At 42.8% G+C, this 15,919-nt stretch overlaps 1 long non-coding RNA gene across 1 annotated transcript in view; it reads left to right on the top strand.

Annotated features, from left to right (window-relative positions):
- Positions 1 to 13,794, top strand: part of LOC148687690 (uncharacterized) — a 28,908-nt gene extending 15,114 nt beyond the window's left edge. The window contains exons 2-3 of the long non-coding RNA XR_015950494.1: positions 11,574 to 11,687; positions 13,402 to 13,794. This is a non-coding gene — a long non-coding RNA (uncharacterized LOC148687690). The remainder of the gene's footprint in view (positions 1 to 11,573; positions 11,688 to 13,401) is intronic.
- Positions 13,795 to 15,919: the final 2,125 nt, after the last annotated feature.

Below are 15,919 nucleotides of genomic sequence, written 5' to 3'. Positions count from 1 at the left end.
TTGAACCCACAACATGGTTGAAATATTATGCTGATATGCAGCAACGCCTCGGAGCTGTTGTGACTGCGGCCGTGCCTTCCCTCGCCCTCACCCGCCCTGCCACCCCCTCTCGCCTGCCCGACCCTCCCGTCCTCTTGCTGCAGAGTTCCAGCATCACAGCGTCACCCAGAGGCACCCACAAATATGAGTTATCCCTCTCTCTATTTCTTCCTTCCTTCCCTCCCTCTTCCATTCTTAATAAAATATGGGGGGGGCAGATAAGCCCCACATAGAAAGCCCATCAACATGGGGGGGATGACTCTTTCACATACGGTATTTACTAGTATTTGGGGGGGAGGCACCTAGGCCTCTAGGAGTTGGCTGCTATGCCTAGGAGTAGGACAATTCAAGAAAGCAGAATGATGCATATGCTATGGCAATATATCAATAGAATCATAGAATTGTAGTCGGAAGGGACCACAAGGGTCATCTAGTCCAACCCCCTGCAATGCAGGAATTTTTTCCTAAGGTGGGGCTTGAACCCACAACATGGTTGAAATATTATGCTGATATGCAGCAACGCCTCGGAGCCGTCGTGACTGCGGCCGTGCCTTGCCTTGCCCTCGCCCACCCTGTCACCCCCTTTTGCCTGCCCGACCCTCCCGTCCTCTCCAGCCAAGCAGGGTAGCCGCCGCCGTTGCCAGCCCCAGAAGCACAAGGTGGCCGCTGCCGCCACCACGATGTTGTCAGGCCAGCTGGCCCTGTAGCCCCGCCCACGTTCCCACTTTGTGGCCCCGCCCCTGAATGCTCATGGCTTGCCCCCCCCCCCTAGTTTTGATCCTGGCTACGCCCTTGCTCCCCATCTGTAATTTACTTTTGGGAAATATAAATATCTAACAAAAAATTGTTTTGTGTTAGTTAAGCAGTAGGAGACATATTTTCTCTCTGGGCGATTGGTTCAGGTACATCAGAAACTGTTCTACTTCTCATTCAGATAATGTAATTAGTGGGCTTATTGCAGGTAAAACAAGGAAACGGTTTTTAGCGACAGATTTAAGAGACCCCAGAGAATCCAGAAAGTATATGCAAGAGCCATTTCCGATACATCTCTTGAAACAGAATTAGAGAACCTGTGGCTGGACCTCCATTCTCACCATCATTGACCATTGGCCATGCTGGGTGGGGCTGATGGGAACTGGAGTCCAATAGCATGGGAAGGAGCTACAGGTTCCTCATTCCTTACTTAGAGGATTGTTGCAATAGTAGCTGGGCTTTGCATGACTACAGTAGAACCTTAGTGATTTGCTTTTCCTGAGAGGATCAACAGCCATTTTAGGTTGTTTGCTAAGCTAGTCCTTATGAAATATTATGCAGGAAATGCATTGTGAAAATGATAAAAGCAAATAAACATATGGAATATTGTCTAGCAATCTGCTGAAGCACATAATAAATAGATACTAGCAGTTTAATTATCTCTTGCCTCCCATTACGAGCTGACTGACCCCAGGGGCTGTGCCTTAAATCTTTGTGGAAGCGATTACCAAGTCAATGTATCTAATTATGGTTGGGATTATTATTTATTTATTTATTTATTTATTTATTAAATATATATATAGTCTACAGAAGGTTTTAGGCTCTCATTGTGTTTCTGAAAACAGACACCCATTTGAATAGTTATTTGAATAAAACATTTCAAATACATAATTTTTCCATCCTTCAAGCCCACCAATGGGAATCCTTTTCTAACTAGTGGAAATGAACACAAAATGTTGTATTGTTAAGCCTATAGCTGGAATCTGAGAGAAGGTGCAATGGGAAAAACCTTGGGAAAAAAGAAATGAATTATGTGCCAAAGGTAAGGGATTTATGTATGGGTTTAAGTAGTTCTTTTGCATGACTAAAGCAAACTTTCTTGATTAATAACATTGTGATTAGTGCAGTCAATGATTTTATCGTGCTACGAGGATTGAACCATTCTGTGTGCAGTTGAACCCATCATAATGTAACATCCCTGAGAATGCTGTCCATGCTTGACAAGACCTAGTGTGGCTATTGTTCCATGTATCTATGCACTGTGAGGTCTAGCAGGCCCTCAAAACACTCTGGAATTTGTAGAACCTACTGCTAATCTGGGATTTTGGGGTACTTATTCACTTGGGATTAAATTATGGAACACTGTGGTTTATGAAGGTCGACTACCACGGCCCTTGTATTACAAGCTGCTCCAAGTGATGGAAGGAGCATTAGATTAGCGCAGGGTTAAAAGTGTTTTCTGCCACATAAATAAATAAATAAGCTCAGCTAAGGTGAAATCCCATCCTGTTGCTGAAACTCAGCGTGAGCTGGACTCCATTGTCACATTTAGAAGCAACAGATTTAATCCTAACCTCCATTCTGTGTTCTTGAAGCAAGTTAGGACTGGACCGAGGTATCTCTCTGCCAAGCTGCAGGAGTGGTGGGGGATGAACTCTGCCACTATAAAAGCCTCTGGCCTAGCAGTGTTCCTGTGAGGACTAGACAATCTAATGTCCCAAAACAGGGTGTTGTGGGACTGGAGCAAGGCTGGTCAAGAATCCACTGGAGGGGGTCTCAATTTGGAATGGAAGGTGAGAGGCAAGGGGGGGGGCTCCCTGTGATCAGTAGGAGTCAGCAGAGCTTTGAACGCAGTGGTGGTTCCACCTCATTAATAGTCCCCAGGGACGGAGGGCCGTGGGTAGGAATGCTCTGCACAAAGTAGTAATAGTAACTGCCACTAATAGTACCTCAAGTAGGATCTGCAACAAAATGATACTTTTCCAGGTTCCAAACACTTCATTTCATTCCATAACCCCCAAAATCAGTCATGATGCTCAGCCTTCATTGGCTTGTTTTGCGCTGTGGTGCATCATTTTTGTTAAACGCTTACCCTGGAGCACATCCCAGTAAGGCAACAATATAAACAGGTGAGAAGCTGTAAGCAAGCAAGCAAGCAAACAAAAATGGAGACCAGCTGCTTAGGACTCTGGCAAGAAAAAACAAAACAAAACCCTGTGGCTATCAGAATGGAGGTCATCCTTAATTTCAGGGAAAGTCAGGACACTCTGTTCTTTCAGAGCGTTTAGACTAGAGTGAATCTCTTTTGACCTGAGGACTTGTATGATTTACCTGCAACTCCAAAATAGCCAGCAGGCAAACAGATGCATGATGTGAAATGCTTCACGATGAGGATTTATGGAACAACCGGGGAAGAAGGAAATGTGAAACCACTAGAAAACCATGTGCAGGAAAGAAAAAGGATTAAAACGTGTTTGGCCTCGGATGTCTCTTTTATTATTATTGAGCCTTGCTAATACGATGAATGGACACGGGAGTAATCTCTCGTGCCAACTCATATACAAAGGTTTTGGCAGCCTGTCAGGCTGGAAATAGTAGGTGCTTGCATTTGTAATTGCAGAATGAGCAAAGGCTCACGTACACGCATGCCGACATGTAAATGTGGCCTCGGAAGTTGGTTAGTGACAACAGGAACACTTTCAGCAGTGCCTGTCTGATGGAACAAAAGTGGGCTTCAGCATGGCCAACACGTTGTCCTCTGGGTTTCTGAGCCATCAGCAGCTTTGCCAAAATGCCAGAGAGTTGAAAAGGAGAGTTCATTGTTTCTGATGAAACATGCTGTGCTCCCTTGTCCAGTGCGTGCTTCGAGAAGTGGAAGCAAAAAGATCCTTTTCATGGCCATTATTCCCTTGATGCTGCCCGACTCCATCTCCCCGAGTGTTTGACTGAGTTTGACTGAACTGCACATTCGACTGGACAGCTTGATTGGTTCATCACTAAGCCCCTTTCTTGAAAGTGGCCACATTACACATAACCAAAAGGTGATATTGATGATGGTAACAGTAGCAGCAGCAGCAGCAGCAACAACAACAGCAACAACAACAACAAACCCAGATACTAAGAATATACTTGAAAAGTCTTGGTGGAAACAAGTGCACAGAAAAGTTTGCAGTAATTCAGTAATGCAGTAAACTCAGTATTAAATTGAAGTTTGTCTTTAACTGGGATAATTCATACTACATTATCAAAGCCAGTTATCCAGGCTGGCTGGGAATGATGGGAGTCCGACATCTGGAGGGCCGCTATTCCCCCATCTCTGTCCTTATAAGTGGCCAGGGGAGACTCTTTAGGCAGGGAGTTCCAGTGGCAGGGCACCACCTCCAAGAAGGTGATGGTCCTAGTTGCCCTCTTCTTTATGTTCCACCCCAAGCCAAAAAGGATCATACCATGGAAAGTTCTGCATCTTATCAGAAGTCTATCAAGTGGCAGTAATGAATAGACTTCTCAGTAGAAGCACCCCACTGTTCTCTGCCAAGGAAGTCAGTTTGGTAACCAGTAGGGATGTAAGAAGGCAGCGATTTCCATTCTGACCTGCCTTCATCACAACCAGTGCTGTTTCCATTCCACTGCAGTTTGGTTTCTGCAAAACACTACTTTTTGGTCTCACTGACTGCTTTTTAACATAATTTATATAATTATATACGTAATTTACGTAAGGGGCAAATGGAACTCATCAACCTGGGAAGGTAGCCCATCTAGGAGAAGAAAAACTCTGATCCTAAACCAGGCATAGGCAAACATGGCCCTCCATATATTTTGGGACTACAACTCCCACCATTCCTGACCACTGGTCCTGTTAGCTAGGGGTGATGGGAGTTGTAGTCCCAAAACATCTGGAGGGCCGAGTTTGCCTATGCCTGTCCTAAACCTCTGCTGCTTTACAGGATATCTTTGGGAGAAGAAAAGGCTACGGATTAAACCCTATACAGATCCAGAGTGGAGTCCCTAAGACAGCTGGATGGCACCTTGTATGCCTCCTTCCGGCAACTCCTGTAGCCAAGCTGGTGCCAAATGTATTGCTCTGCTTTCCTTTGGACCACATCAGTGAGGTCAAGTCTGGGCTCCCCAGGACCTCCATGCACACTGCCAAAACTTGCACTTCGGGGAGGTCACTTTGATGCTGCTAACACAGTGGTTTTACTTCACCCCCAGAGGCGCAACTCCATTGTCTCTCGAGACTTGCCGTGCCAGTGCAGAACACTCACAAGCCATTAAACAAATCAGGGGGGAGGTGGCTAAAACTCTCCCAGTAGAAATATCCCGGTCATTTGGTAAAGCATTGGCTTTTATTTTAATTATGACTTGTGAGTGATCCTTTTACCTAAATGCATCCCACCATCCAGGTGTCAGGACCACTCTCCATGAAAGAGCAACTGGAGCTAGACTGAGAAATTAGTTAGATGGTACCACAAGATATAAGCAAAGTGAGGTACTTTGGCCTATAGCCTCAGGTGGAACGATTTTGACGACAAAAACAATAAATCCATAGTGTCTGGCGTGGGTGTAGCCAGGATTTTGGTTAGGGAGGGCAGGCTTTTGTTGGGGATGGGGAGAACCTCAGATTTGTATTGGTTTTGGGGGCAGCTGCTCCCTGTCCCCCCCCCCCCGGCTATGCCCCTGGTGTCTGGACCATCCATTGTGTGTACCATATATCAATAAGGAGAGCAGGGGCAACAAAACTGCGAAAGAGGGGTTGAGAATTGGTTAAAATAGTGCAAGGCATAAAGTGAAGGAGCGATTTTGAAAATTCTTTAAAGTAGTGGATGGTTCCAATTCTATCTTGATTTATGGGATTAATTTGAATCTATAATGTTTTTGGTTCCTTAGAGTATTAAAAATGAGAGTGAAGAGGAAATAAACAGCTGGACATTACATTTTCCATCAAATGCACATAGCACTTTGTTTTTCTGTTTGTCTGAGTTCACAATAGAGCTTTGAAGTGTACTTTCCATCACACCCTCCTCTCTTGAACTTCATCACAGTTCCAATTTGGTACCTTTTTATTATTACCCACTACTTGCTTGCCAAAGTCAAAGTTGTCAGAGTCTATTTGATTTCCCTTCCTGGTACCTTATAATGGAAAGTTAGCTATTAAGAGACATCTACAGTGAATAGTTTCTAGATAGATTTTGAGGGTGTTTTTTGTTTTGTTTTTGTTTTTTAAAATCTGCTCTGTTTTGGGAATGGTCCAATCAAAATAGTGTGCTTAATGTTCCATGGGACTTAAAAAATGAACTATGGCTGGCCCTTTTATTTATTCTTTCAGTTCCCCTGACAATTTCCTAACTGTTAATTTTCATATTACATTTGAGGTTTCACATGTCATAAAAGCCACTTCTGGGAAACTAAGGAATATAGTATATGTTTAGTGCTTATTTCCATGTTTTTTGATTCCAGGGAAAAAAAACTGTTTGCAGCCCCCTTAATCCAGAAAATCTCAAGAGTAAAGGGACAAATTTGGGGCAGTATATTGGCATACAGTTCTTTCCTGCTGTTGTCAAGAGGGAACATTGCAAGTAGCAAAGTTGTCCAGTAGTTGATTCTTGCATCACACCGCACCCACTAGTGTGAATGAAATTTAGCACAACATGCTGGCAGATTGGTTTATTTAAGCCACAGTTCTATAACACAATGGAATGGATACTGCTTTGTGAAAGGAACATTCGAAAATGTGACAGAAGCATGGACAATATAATCAGAAGAACTCAATACTCTCCATGGCTGAATGTACCCTAAGTTTAAGCTACGTCCTACTAAATTTAATGGGCCCTTCCCAAGCAAGTGCATATGATTGCAGCCATGAAACCACTTTCTCCGTTACACACCATCCCAATCTCCGAGCAGTGCAAGATTCCAGCGGTACGAGGCACACTTACCAGGGTCAGTGTTTCCTTTTGCACAGTGGAAACTGCAGTGTCTTTATGATATATGGTTTATTTACACATATATACAACCTGAGCCTACTGTGGTGGGGTTCAAAGCATTGCACTCAAACTTTTCGTCTCCCTCATGGCCGCAACGTTGGATCCCAAACTGTCAGCCAACACTGCTGTGACCCTCTTTCCTCCAGCTTGCAAACTGCTTCCCCAAACACAATTATCCCCCCTTTTCCTGACACCAGGCCACTGCAATTCTGACACTCCTCTCCTCCCAACTCTGCATTGTCTTTTGCTAACTACCCAGAGCCCAGGGCGGAGCGCCACCCCTCTGCATCTGGCAGAGAGTGTTTGGCTTCTTGATGGTTTCCTTGATGAGCCATCACCCTGACTTCATCAGGAAGCTGGCCTGGCTTACTTATTTAACACTGCTCATATTTTAACATGCTGAATTCATTGTCTGGCACCCCAGAAGCAAAATCCAGGCACTGCACAAACTTATAACAACTCAGAAGTCCCACCAAGGACAATGGGGCTAAGTTCCAAGGACGTGTGCATAGGACTGTGGCTCTTGCTGGCTTTCTATCTTACTCGGTACCAAAAGGTATGGTAGGTTTTAACATCTCTAGCTCCAGAAACAAAGTGATTTCTAAAACAGAATGCAAGACTTTTAGTTAAATCCTGAGAAACGCCACAGGACAAAAGCTTTCACTATCTACTCCCAACACTGATATTATTCAGTTTTTAAGATTCCACAGTTGCCTAAACAGCTCTCTCGTTTTAGAAAGCAAAGAAGGTTAACAAACTAATTCATTTGATCTGAAATAGGGATCGGTGCTCATTGGCACTGGTGCTCTTCTCACACTTCTTCATGTGTGTCTGTGTGCAATAAAACCAATTCTCTTTTTAAAAAGGAATAATGCTTGAGTTCTCTTGATGCTCAACTGTTGCCCACGAGGTGGCAGCACAACGATTGTTTCTTGCATAGTCTTTGCTGTGGAAGTGCATGGCTGCCCCTCAACAAATACTGTACCCAGTGTTAACAGTAGCAGAACTAAACAGCTGAAAAATGACCACAGCCCCTCTCTCCCATGGTGGATAGGATAGGGGATGCTGGCTAGTTACATCAATTTCTGAGACGAGTTCAAATTCCAGTGTCACTTTGGTCCCTGCAAATCATCTGAACTAGGTACCTAAAGCAGTTGTTCAGCAAATCTACCGGTAGTCCTGTAAGCTGCCTGGCAACCAAAACAATAGCCACTCTCCCTGTAGGTCTGTATTAAATATATAAATGGCTGCTGAGAATTCTGATGTTAATATTTTCCCCAAACCTCTTAATTTTTTTTAGCTTTCCAAGCTAGTTAGGTAGTTTGGCTTCTCTGGAAAATGGGAATGCCCTAGTACAATGGCAAGACTTCAATTGTCCAATGTTGCATTTGAACTGGAGTTCAACAGGGTTCAGTTCTGAAAAATGTGCCAGAGTAATAAAAATTGTGAATTGGTCATTATTCAGAAAACCATTTCTTCCCTTGTAGCACTAAGAAACTGCATACATGTTTGTTGGAGGTAGGCCATCCATTTCAGATATATTAAATCTAGGAATAGAATCATTTCAGGTGTCAGAATTAGTACCATTCCTCACCTTGTGTTAGTCCAGACCCTGCTGTTTCCTTTTGGGTGGCTTTTCTGACTGGGCTGGCCTGGACCAGCTGTCTGTTTCTGATGACAAAGTTTGCTAGCCTCTCTGGTAGAAGCTTGAGCTTATGTGAGCTCTCCTGGAACAAAATTGGCTTCCAAATTTGAGAGCTGTGTTATTCTTTAAAGAGCCTCAGAGATCAATGGAGGCTGGTGCCCCGTTGGGACTGGCAGGGCAGGAAGAAGAAGAAGAAGAAGAAGAAGAAGAAGAAGAAGAAGAAGAAGAAGAAGAAGAAGAAGAAGAGGAGGAGGAGGAGGAGGAGGAGGAGGAGGAGGAGGAGGAGGAGGAGGAGGAGTTTGGATTTGATATCCCGCTTTATCACTACCCAAAGGAGTCTCAAAGCGGCTAACAATCTCCTTTCCCCTCCTCCCCCACAACAGACAGCCTGTGAGGTGGGTGGAGCTGAGAGACTTCAGAGAAGTGTGACTAGCCCAAGGTCACCCAGCAGCTGCATGCGGAGGAGCAGAGATGCAAACCCGGTTCCCCAGATTACGAGTCTACCGCTCTTAACCACTACACCACACTGGCACACTGGCAGGGATGTCAACAGTAGGTGGTGTCAGAGCCAATGACAGTCAGAGTCAGCCAGCTCTAGTTTCGTCTCCATCCTGTTCCCTGCAAAGTTCTGCAAGGCCAACACTGAGACTAAGGAAGAGGATGCTGTCAGTGCCACTCCCTGGAATGGATTTGGGTAAGAAGGCAGGCAGGTGCAAGTTGGCTAAGGGAAGAATGAAGTTGGCGGGGCAGGGCCCTGTTTGCGCTAATGGACCAGGCCACTGGTCTTCAACGGGTGGGTCATGACTTGATCCAAGGTGGGTTGCAACAGGAACACTGCCACTATGCAAATTTATGGTAAAAGGTCTCTAAACGCGTTAAAAGTGGGTCCCGAAAAGGTTGACGACAGCTGATCTAGACAGTAGAGTTTGGAATACCAATTCTGCAGTGGCAGAAGCAACCAAGTATTCATACAGTCAGCAGAATTAAGTGGTAAGGCTGGACACTACACCATTTCAGGCTGTGTGTGTGTGTGTGTGTGTGTGTGAGAGAGAGAGAGAGAGAGAGAGAGCTTGCAGCCTGAAGCAGAACAATGGAGAGGGGGAATTGTAGCAGATGATTCTTCAGGTTGCCTCAAATGACCCTACTGCCACAATCCTAGACAGTGGGGCTTTATATGGTTGCAGAGTAAAATCCTTTCCAAGGGAAGGGAAGCTATGATGGCCACTCCTTTTACCAAGGCCCCCAAGGCTGGTTCTCAGGACAGACTCTGAGCTGATTCTGCCCATTTAGTAGATAGAGGAATTACAGTCTTGCCCTCCAACTGGAAGTTTCCTCTGACGCTTAGCTCTCTCTCTGTGATAGCAGCAGCAACCTAGAATGAGTGGAATGCAAAGGACCATGGAGTAAGTGTATTCCTGCCAAAGTCCTGTCTGATTTCCCCCAGGAACTGAATTATGAATGTAAGATGCTTGAGATTTATATTGGCATGGTGTGTGTGTGTGTGTGTGTGTGTGTGTGTGTGTAGTACCATATATCTAACTCAAGTTTAAATTGTGTCTCATTACAGGACCCCCAGGTGTGCATAGGAAGCTGCCTTATAAACATACCCTAGATAATTGGTCCATCTAGCTCAGTTTTGTCTAGACTGTGTGGCTGTCTGACACAAGCCTTCCCCTGTCCAGAGATGCATGCCAAGGATTGAATCTAAGACCTTTTGCCTGCAAAACATATATGCTACCACTGAGTTATGCTTGTAAATCAAGAGCGCTTTTATTTGTTTTATCAGTGCCAAACTGTTCTTAAACCACACGTCTTTTCTTTGACTTCCAATTCCTGGCAATGCCTTGCCTTGCAGCCATTAACAAGAATGATAACATTTCCTTATAAGGTAAATTTGCATATAAACCATCAAAAATTGTTAGCAAAGTCAGGGGAAGTTTCACATCTATGGCCTGTCCTAGAATATTTCAGCAAGGACTTCTCTGCGACGGGTTTACAGAAGGATATTCCTACGAAGGAAATTACGGTATCACAGGTTTCCTTGAAAAAAAAATTAAGCCACCATTACTTTTCTTTTGCAATGATGAGGTAAAATTGCCCAACTGCTGTGATGATCTGCTTCATATCAGTTTACTCTGTGAACTAAGCTCCACTAGGTTTCCATTCTATCCCTTTTCCATGGAACTGTTACTTTTGACCACTCACTTTTTCTGCAGAATCCAAACAATGTTGTCATCAAATTATTGCAGCCCAGTATTCATGCAGCAGTGTTTTCTCTTTTAGGATGTGTCCCTCCCACAAGTCTGATTTGTGGTAATTTTTAATTCTTGTTATCATCAGTTCTTTCTGCCCTCAAAAAAAATTGCAATCCATACTCTTCTAAGGAGGGAACAGCAAAGTTTGGAGCAGTAGTTCAAACAGCTGCCTGTCCAGTTAAAGGCCCCAAACTACTTGCAAAAGTATCTGTAAATAAATGGTTTGATAGGGAGGAGGTCAGTATTAGGAGGGATATTTTATTGTGGAAAGATCAAATGCCGGGAGTCAAGCACCTATTATGAATTATGTGTTAGGGGCTTTTCCGCACCAGACTTTTCTGTAAGTTTGAGGCTTGCTTGAGTCCAGTTTTTCTAGCCATTGTCCATATCATGTTGCCCTCAACTAGACCCTATCTCACTTTTTATTTTGTACAGTGAATCCGGATTCCCCTAAAGTATAATAGTTTTTAATTTGTAAGATAAGATGTCTAGGGAATCTTGGCAAATGTTGATTGCTGCTTCCCTTTCTGGATGTTAGTCTCAAGAGTCTCATGCTGTTACAGTGCCTGGAAAAAGCTACCGGTACATTGGTTCATAGCTCCAGAATCTCTGTCCATTTTATATACGTGTACAAGTTAGAGATGGGGCTAAAGAAACAAGAAAAAATCCAAATCAGTATTCCTTTTTCTATCAGTTGACATCCATAAAAATTCACTAATTGCCATTTACAATAATGTCCAAGGGGATACTAACGAAGATTTCTTTTCACAATTACTCATCGGATTGTCAAGGTCTAACTTTGTACACGTGCCGTATCTGAAAAGTATACTGTCCTTCTGAAGCATGCTGAACAAACTTGTATGTTTACACCTGTGTTTTGTGTGACCTACTTTCTAGAATTTCCCCTCGAAGGAAAATCAGTCTTCCTGCATCTCATATGTTATGAAAGCAACCACAGATGTTGATGATGGGTGATGGCTGTGTTCTTATTGCTAGCTCATCTATAGCCAGGTAAGTCCAAATACCCTTTCCTAGAATTGATGGATATGGCATCTGAACCATTGTTTAAAATAGAGTCAGCAAAAAGCCTGGCAGACAACATACAAGGGTACTTTCACCTCACATATTATTTTAGCTTTCAGCTCACATCCAGCCAAGCAGTGCCCTCCAAATCTTCTGGTCCTTCCAATGAGGGGCCATTGATTAATTAAAGAGGATCCACATCCAGCCCTCGTAATACCACCCAATTTAGCTTCCCTTGATTCTAACACTACAAGTGTAAAGTGATGCATTTCAGCACACAAAAAATATCTTAATTTCACATATGTGCTCACGAGGTATGAACTGGTACTGACTGAGATCCGGAGTGAGATCTTGGGGTTGTAGTGGATAGCTTGATGAAGTTGTCAACCCAGTGTGCAGTAAGTTATTATTATTATTTATTGAATTTATATACTGCCCTATACCCAGAGGTCTCAGGGCAGTTCACAGAAAAGAGCAACATAAAAACCACAATATATATAATCAAAATAAAAACCACAACCCAATAACAACCCTCCCCCCCAAAAAGAGCCATATTTTAAAAGAGCATAGGATTTCAATCAGATCAACCTGGCCTTGTTAAAAAGGAACGTTTTTGCCTTTCACCTAAAGGTGTATTATGAAGGCAAATTCTGTGTTAGGGGTCATTATGGAAGAAGCTGAAAATAAAACTGCTGAGATCATAATGCCATATACAGATCAAGGATGCAACCACATTTGGAATACTGTGCGAGTTGGAAAAGCTTCAGAAAATGGCAACCAAAGTGATCAAGCTTACTGTTTGACCTTAGGCTAGTCACTGTCTCTCAGCTTAGCCTACTTCAAAACGAATTTGTGACAGTAATATGGGAGAGGGGGGGAACTCTGCATGCCGGCTTCAGCTCCTTAGAGGGAGGGTGAGATCTAAATATATAAATAAAAATAAACAAATATATAACAGGTATGTTTATAACACTGCTTGTCAAGGACTACGATTGTTGCTGTTCTGGTCTGGTCTGCTGAAGTTGCAGAATTGTGGAGAGCACAAAGGGAGCAATATGTTACAACAAATGCTAATGGTAGAATGACCTCTTTTGAACCTCTGCCTACAGTCCACACCTCCTGATACTAGATTATGCATTTAAAAGATGCTTACTAATCAAGTCAATGTAATTAGACACCTTATAATTTGTTTTAGTGTGAAGCAATGTAAGGCATGCAAGAGTGAAAGGCCTTCACAATTTTTACCTCGAGGGCCTGAGGGGAACCCCCCCCCCCCCATGAACAAAACTGAATATAACTGAACATAAGTTTTGATTATGCCACTCCACAGTCCAACAGCAGCAATAAACAGGCTGGGTAAATAAAGGGGCCTTCTGATTTACAGATATTTTTGACCAATGAACCAGAGCTTGAATTTAGGCACACTGGTGACAGCACAATAACTCAGCAATAACTCAGTAAATGAACACTTGTAATGCAACAGAAAAGCACTGCCTCTATTCAGACTGAACTGTGTTCAAATGAATTTCTTGATAAGTTGTAATTCAGCAGTTTCATGCTGGAGTTTCCCTTTGAAGTTCTCCTGTTCAAAGATGACCACCTTGAGGTCAGTAACAGAGTGTCGTGGTAAAGTTCCTCTCTTGGATTCTGAATACTACTATTTCTGTTGTCTGATTTGTGTCCCATTGATTCTTTTGCATAGGGACTGGCCTCTTGATGGCATATATCAAATTTGCTGGCAGATGATGACATATATCACACTGGAAGATGAACAGGTGAATGAACTCTTGATGTTCTTGCTGACATTTGGTCCCGTTATTGTGCTGCCTGAGTAGATAAGCCCAGACAGAATTGGCCGCTGGGTTTGTTGCAGAACCTGATCCCTGAGTTTTGTACCTCTGAGACCTGTTGTTGCTGGTGAGCAGCTTATTGATTTGACTTGGTTTCTTACCCACCCATTAACACAAGGTCGGGTTACAGCAATAAAATATGCAATTGTCAAACAAAGAAAACAGCTATATGCATAAAACAAGAAAAGTGTAAAAACAGTTCTTATATACAAAACAATAAAAAATAATTCCGTATATAAGAAAAATACAATCATTTAAAAACAGTTCAGTATATAGAAACAGTTAAAAGTTAGTTCCAGTACAGCTACAGACTACAATAAAGAGCTGAGTAAAGATATGTTCTGGTGGGCCCCAAATGAGCATGGCCTTCTCCAGCCATGGCTTGCTCTTTTTAATCTAAGCTATATTACCTAGATGGTGTTCTTCAGGTCTGTTTTGGTTTCAAATCCAGAGGCAAAAAATTGGGATTGCTTTTTTGTTTGTTTATATACTTAAATATTTCTACACCGCTGTACCTTAAATATATATCACAGTTACTGTATTTACAACAACATAGAAACATAAAACCAGGCAATAAAATAATAAAAGGTTCAAAACAAGTTAAAAGCAAAAGCGGAACTAAAAACAAAGATCAATAGAACATATTTATTTATATATAATGTAGGTGAATGAGCAGGCAAAGGCCGGGTCTCTCCAGCTGAGGCTTGGTCTGACAGCCTCCCTTAATTCAATTGCCATATGCTACCAACCACAATAAAGGGACGCGGGTGGCGCTGTGGTCTAAACCACAGAGCCTAGGGCTTGCCGATCAGAAGGTCGGCGGTTCGAATCCCTGAGACAGGGTGAGCTCCCGTTGCTCGGTCCCAGCTCCTGCCAACCTAGCAGTTTGAAAGCACGTCAAAGTGCAAGTAGATAAATAGGTACCGCTCCGGTGGGAAGGTAAACGGCATTTCCGTGCGCTGCTCTGGTTCGCCAGAAGCAGCTTAGTCATGCTGGCCACATGACCCGGAAGCTGTCTGCAGACAAACACCGGCTCCCTCGACCTATAGAGTGAGATGAGCGTGCAACCCCAGAGTTGTCCGTGACTGGACCTAACGGTCAGGGGTACCTTTACCTTTACCTTTTACCAACCACAATGGTGCCATTGACCTAGAGAAGCTATAATACTCGTTAAAAAAAACCAGTACTCTGTTCTGGTGAGTTTAGGTAGTTAGCTTTTCAGCAGGAGAACGGACCCACCAGCCTGAACATTAAAAATTGTTAATATTGTCATCAATAAGTACACAGTACAATTCTTGCAAAGGAGGAGGGATAAAATGTAGCTTAATTAGGCAAAGTGAGATGTTTCTTGTGTGAACATCCCTTCTATTCAACATCCTTGCTGCCTTTGGCAGAAAGTCTTTATCTTTGAAACTCTTTTATCATGATGATCCTAAAATCAGATAAATTATATCAATGTAATTAGACTGTTTATTTGAAATTTACACACTTGTTAATTGGTCTAAAAAGAGAAATGGGGATGAAAATTATACACATCATTAGCATATTAGGATAGGTAATCACTTCAGGAAAACAATGGAACAATCATATTTATGGCAATCGTAATACAATTGAAGCAGATAGCTGAAGGAATACAGATTGGGGCATGATTAATCCCCTCGTACAACGAACATTAAAGAAGATAGGAGTCATGGAATTGTAAAATAAGAACCTGATTGGGCCAAAACAGTAAGAAAAAAGTATTTAAAATAGAATATCTTGCTTGCATGTAATTATTATTCTTAGCTCCATGGAGCTCCTCCCCAAATCACGGCTTCTACTGCCTGATGTAGCAAGCAAAGATGCCTATGGATATACTTGAAAACCAGCTTGAAACAAATGTCCAATTCTAAATAAAATAAAATGAGGGGAATTTTTTTTAATGGGCTGTGGGAGTTCAGTAGCCACTTCTCACCATAGCTGCCAAGTTTTCCCTTTTTTAAAGGGAATTTCCCTTATGCTGAATAGGCTTCCTCACGAGAAAAGTGAAAACTTGGCAGCTATGCTTCTCACATGTGCTTTATGTATGGTTTTGGAGGAGAGAGGCAATTAACATTGAATAGATGAATAAATAAATAATAAATATCACAACTGTGTTCAAAAGAAAACTCAGCTAAAATAAGTATGTGCATAAAATATATATACCACCGGTGTAGTTTATCGGCTATGAGGAAACTTCAGCTTCTGCTCCTTAAACTGCTGCATTTCAGTAGCGAGGCTGAGACCTTCTTGGACCCATGGTTTGCTACCAAGATAATAGAATCTTAGAGTTGGAAGGGACCCCAAGAGTCATCTAGTCCAACCAGGGGTGTAGGAAGTGGGGGAGGGTCA

This window comes from Zootoca vivipara, chromosome 1 (assembly GCF_965207765.1).
Source record: "Zootoca vivipara chromosome 1, rZooViv2.hap1.1, whole genome shotgun sequence".
NCBI classification, from domain to species: Eukaryota; Metazoa; Chordata; class Lepidosauria; order Squamata; family Lacertidae; genus Zootoca; species Zootoca vivipara.
The sequence above is the reverse complement of the archived record's forward strand: the minus strand, read 5'-3'. Positions and strand labels throughout refer to the sequence as shown.